Genomic DNA, 6,000 nt, shown 5'->3' with positions numbered 1-6,000 from the left:
GAAAGAACGCTTTGGGAATTACTCCAGAAATGTGTTTTTGGCCAGCTGATGTGTTTTTTCCGGCCAGCTGATGCGTTTTGGCTCGGGGGGCCCGGTCTGACACTCGCTCACAATCACAGCCGTTGGATTGCGTGTTTAGTCGTGGTTGGTAGAAGTACATACGTTTTCATAGTGTCGTTTAGCTGAGCGCAGGTTCCGGGTGTGGCGTCTCCAGCCGGTGCTGCAGGACAAAAAGGAGTTTGGACTCGGCTGCTCTCCGTCCTCTTGACGCTGCGGGAATGAACTGTGCAGGATCCACGTCAGGCTCGGTCTGAATCATGTGGGAAATCTTTTTCTTTCTTACAATCTGTTCCTGTTTAGAACAAACTGTTGCTATCATGGCTCCATGTAGTTAGTAAAAAGATTGTTGTGGAAAAAAAGGACAAAGAACATGGATTGGACGGTTCATTCGTGCTGTCATATCAACAGGCCTAAACTAAACACACGGGCAGTGAGTTTCTTTATTTAGTGCGGAAAAGTTAATGAAACGATTAGACAATGAAAAGATGACGAAATTGAACTTGTGTCACAGCTTTTTTTTCTTCTGTAAATTCTACATCATTAGGTTTTGGACTAACAGTTGGGCAGCGCAGCTAATTTGAAGACGTCGCTTTGGCTCTCAAAACTTGGGATGGTCACTATGTTCTGAAAATATGGATGAAAAAATGTACGAAATGTTTGATTGATTGGTAATGAAAATGATAACTTTCTGTCTTGTTTTGAATGAAGTGGCAGGACTTTGTGCAGCCTTCTACTAGGATGCTAGCTGCCAAAGTTTTGCAGGCTATCTGAAACAAAGGAAATGCTGTAATTAGCAATGAAGACATTTTAAAAGGAATACTTCGATATTTTGGGAAATACACTTATTCACATTTTGTCTGATGGCTCTAGAACCAGGAGACGGTTAGCTTAGCTTAGCATGAGCTGGAAGAAGAGGGAACAGTAAGATTGGCTCAGCACCTCGCAAGCAGACTAAATAAAACTTTGTATTTTGTTTGTTTAATTTTTTACACAAACAAACAAATTATGGGCTACATCGTAGCCCATGATTTGTGAGTTTTAGCTGCCTGTTTTTGAACTTTGAAAACAGCAAAGCTAGCGAATTTAACCCTGAGATATGCTACATGCTACACTAAATGCTACATAGCACAACACTTCCCATAAAACAACAACAATGTTTAAAAATCTTTGTACAGATTAAACAAACAAGATAACACATGTGACAGTAATTGAGGAGCATTACACATTTTTGAAGGCATGTTTTTTTGTTTTTACTTTGGAGAGAGCAAGGCTAGCTGCCTCCAGTCAGTTTTACGTGGTTTTATGCTAACGTTACATGATTAACAGCATGTAGCTTCTCAATAAACTACAACTTGTAATTTTTTTTTTACATTTCTCATATCTTACATTTTACGATATAAAACAACTTACTGTAATTTGTGAGCTATAGCTGTGTTTTGTAAGTATTTATTTTTAACTTCAAAGAGAAGCAGGGTTAGCCATTTCCTGCTGCCTCCAGACAGTTTTACATGCTAAAGTTTTGTAATTTAGAGCATGTAACTCCTCATTAAACAACTTTTTTTTTACATTTCTCATAATTTAAGATTCACAAAAACATGTTAGAGTAATCTGTGAGCTGTAGAGCTAACTGTTTCCCCTTGCCGCCAGTCTTTAGGCTAAACTAATCTAAGCGAATCACCTCCTAGCTTTAGCTCTGTATCGGCACTGATGTCCTGGCGAGAAAGCCAATAAGCTCAATGTCAAACTATTTCTTTAAAATAAATAGAATTGGAAGAAAATTGGAGACGAAAGGCAAAATTCTTTTCTCACGGATGCCAAGTGTGTTATCTTTCATGGATTATAGAGAACTGCCAATCTACTCTTTTCCCACCCGACCTGCAGACCACACACACCGTCGACTCCCTTCATCTTGATGCCTTCCTTAATTTAGGAAAGCGCTGGATGTGGGCTTAAGAGTGCGGCGGCGAGTGTGAGTAACGGGTCAGCAGCGGGTCGGGAGTGGGCGGGCGCCGCAGGGTTCCAGTTAATGACGGCCGTATCGATTTATCTGCTTTTGAATATCTCTCGCAACCGCTGAGATGGATGCTTCTCTTTGCTTGTGCTTTTTTTCCACTTTTATATGTTGATGCAAGCAATTTCGTCTGTTTGCTGCATCGTTAAAGCAACGGAGTGTACAGTGCTCACAGACGGGGGGAAAGTCGTTTGCATCCTCGTCATGTACAGAATGATTGTAACTTTCTTTTGTCTTTCTTTTGTTGACATGTCTTACCTGGTTAGTATTGAGATTTGAGGTGAGGGAGCTCTTTTCAGGACACGTTTCAGGACTCACCGGTGACACAATATAAGGAAAGAAAGTGTTTGGTAATTTTTTGGGGTATTAAGTATATAAATAATGATATACTGTACCGAAATGCTATGTATAAATACGTACTGTACGTCGACTTGTTCGCTTACAAATAATTCCGAGATTTATTTAATGCATCACTGAAAGTGTTTCTATCAAATTACAGGATTTGTCTTTGATTATTTATTTTTTAAGTAGGGCTTATTTTAAAATCAATTTTCATTTCCCATATCAGCATAATTTTTATTTTTTTTAAATGAGCAGAACTTTATTTATTTTTATTTTGCTTCTCTTATCAGCCCAATTTCACTGTCTTTTTTCCACTAAAAACTAAAGTCTGAGATTCTTTTCGGATATTTAAATCCGACATGCATGGTTTGAATAAAAAAAACAGAACAGAACATTTCTCCAGGCTTCCTGCGCTGGAATATTCTGTTATGAAAGCGATGTGGGGCTACAATAGTTTGATGTGCAGATGCTCTGAGAGTTGACTTCAGCTGAACCAGTCCACGTGGGACACGCTTGCCGGGTTGCAGCTCCTGCTGTTGCTACGAGACTATAAGCTGAAAGTCCCTTTTGAAGTGCGGCGCCGCTTTGCTGGAAGTTGAAATATTTTTAGCTCCGAGCACTCGGCTCTCTGCAGACTCTAAAAAAAACCACCAACTTGCTAATTTCTCAGCACTTGAGGTTGAAGCGGGTTTTTTCGGGCGATACCCGAGATAACTAGGAAATCACAGTTTAAATACAAAAAAATAAATAAAAATAGCACAAATAATTGTTCATGAAATCTTGATGAAGGCTATGTAACATGTCGGTTGTATTAATAAGGCGTTCTTCATGTTGGGTTTGTACATTTTAAATGGTGGCTTTATTACTACTTGATGCTTTATAAATCATTCATAGGCAAAATCTTATGTTGTGAAAAATGTGTTTGGACAACCAATTGGACATTGGACAACCCCATCTGTCAGTGTGTTATTACTGATCTATTAAGCATTCATAACAATGTTATGAATTGGCCAACAATAGGCCATTCCCTAAAACAAGCCATTTGTATTGTTAAAAAGTAGCAGTAGGGAATTCAATCAAACAATTGAAGGTGAAAGTAAGAAAAATAAACCCCAAAAATCTTGCTCGACACAGTTTGAACTATTATTATTATTATTATTATTATTATTAGTAGTAGTATTATGGGATATCTCACAAGAACATCACAGACTCATTACCTGCTGAGGTTTTTGAGATATCACAATATAATAGAGGAGAACGGGAGTTAATTTTTTATGCTCAAAACACTGAAAATGTACATAAACAATGTATGTCCCCATTTCCTCTGATAGATTTCAACTGTGTTTATTTATGGATTTTAATCAGAGAAACTGTTTCTAGAAAGCGTTGTTGCTTTTAAAATTATGTTGAAACTGAATTTGTCTCTGGTGTGCACAAATATCTCTCAAACTGGACAGATTAAACCAGCCATTTTTATTTAGAGGTTTTTGAGTGCAGAATCATGCACGTCATGTTGTTCTTTTCACTCTCATAGTGTCCGCACGCTGATGATATATGAGATTATTGATTTGAAGGCGGTAAAATCCCATTAAACACTGTAAAAAATGCTGTCGGACACAAAAAAATCCAGAATGTACACGTTTTGGCTTTTGGCTTCAAGGTTTTTCTGAGTTTTTTCCTTGTTAAATTAAACATTTCTCCACTAAAAGATCACAAAGGAAAAGACTATGAACATAAAGTTCTGCTCTTGTCATAATTCAACATTTTTACATGACATCTTTTCTGTGTTTTGAGAGAATAACACGCTTTTGAATCTCCTTCTTGAGTCCTCTGTGTCCTCTCTTCTTTCTTTCTTTTTCCTTCTTCTTTTTTTACAGAAACCTAAGAGAGTGAAGACCGGAGAAGCGTAGAAGAGAAGTAAAGAAAAAGGAGGCGTGTCATTTCTGTGCCCGTCGTGTTTGTAAAAAAAACAAATAAAAAAATCCCGTGAAGTTCCTGTTGTAGTTTCCTGTTCGTGTCGGGTCGAGACCACGCGAGCAGCCGCTGTTTTTGGTGAACTATTAAAGCGAATGAACAACAAGGACTCCAGCTGTTTTATTTGGCCCGTTATGGATCTTTTTCCAGCTCTTGAACGTCCATTTGTAGAGAAATAGTTCTATATTTCACGGTGGAGTGAAGGCGGTGCAAAGCAGGCTCTCTTTGTTTACCCTCAGGAACCAAATATGTATTAATATAGTGTCCGGGAGGTAATTAACGCTCTCCGGGGACCAATTGCAGCCGACTTTGCGACAGCTCTGTAGCTCCCGGGCCGCAGTGGCAGCCCACTCATCACGGCCGCTCCGCAACCAGCCGTCTCTATTCTCTCTTAACGACGGCTGCTCTTTTATTTTAATGACCTCAGAATAGGTTTTTATTTCAAGTGCATCAATCAGATGGACTTGAATCATGAATCCAACATGTATTATTTATCCACTTCTGCTTTTTACTAGATGTCTTGCTCTGCTGCACAGTGGCTTTGATTGGAATATAAGTTATCTGTATTAATTAAAGGACATTTTATTGATATGTTACCCTGTTTTAGGTCTCAAGCTTCTCGCAGTCACACCACCGCAGTGATTTAGTAGCTTTTGACGCTATTACACCATGGACTTTGTCTCCAAGTCTGCGCCAAAGCTCAGATTGAAATGTTGTTCTTCACCGTTTAACACAAGACAGGAAGTCATTCATTGGTTTGTGGCCGATTTGAAAGACTTGAGTTAGGCTCGTTTGAGATGAGAATCGATCGCACATCGGTGAGACTTGCGTCCTACTTGTGTCCGACTTGACTGCATGACCCCAATGCATGATGGGACCCGCCTGATAATAGAGCTGAAAGGCTCTTTACTAGCTAATGTTTGTTCAGTTTTCTGGATGTGAATAATTCGATTTTTCTCGTGCACAGACAGAATATAATGCACCTCACGGTGTTTCAGTAACTCTACATAAACTCTTCCCACGCAAACAAAAACCCCTTTCAAAAACATCAAATTTAAATGTAAATCAGAATTCATGCAGCCAAGAAACTGAAAGCGCTAAAGATGTGTAAGCAAGCTCTCCCGCCGCTTGTTTGTGTGAAAGTTGCAGCTTTGATTGGAGTTTCTGCAGCTCCGGTGTGCTTTTAACTGAGTGCAACTTTACCCTCGTAGTGGAGTGCTTTTTCCTCCCCATCCGATAAGTTGAAAGATTTAAACCGACTGATCGTCTGCATGATTTATTCAAGACAGGAAGTCAGAAATTCACACAGTATTAAACGGCGGGTTTGTCAAAGGAGGCGCTTTTCTCGTCTCCCCGTATTATGCGAGCGCTCTCGAGGGATGTGTCATCGGTTCACGGCAAAAGCTCCGGAGACCGTCATCTGTTTAAGTCTGGCGGCAGATGAGGCTTCTTTTCCTCCAAAAATAAAAAAGATGGTTCCTATTTGGAGGAGGCAGCGTTGGGTGACAGTGTGCAACAGAGTGAATAAAAGCAATATCGGTTTTTTTTCTTCAGAGAACACTCATACAGTGGTGTCAGGCAGCTGAGGAACTTAAATATTTGAAAGGATTAGA

This window comes from Taurulus bubalis (genome assembly GCF_910589615.1).
Source record: "Taurulus bubalis genome assembly, chromosome: 18".
NCBI lineage: Eukaryota > Metazoa > Chordata > Actinopteri > Perciformes > Cottidae > Taurulus > Taurulus bubalis.
Note: the sequence above shows the minus strand (reverse complement) of the source record.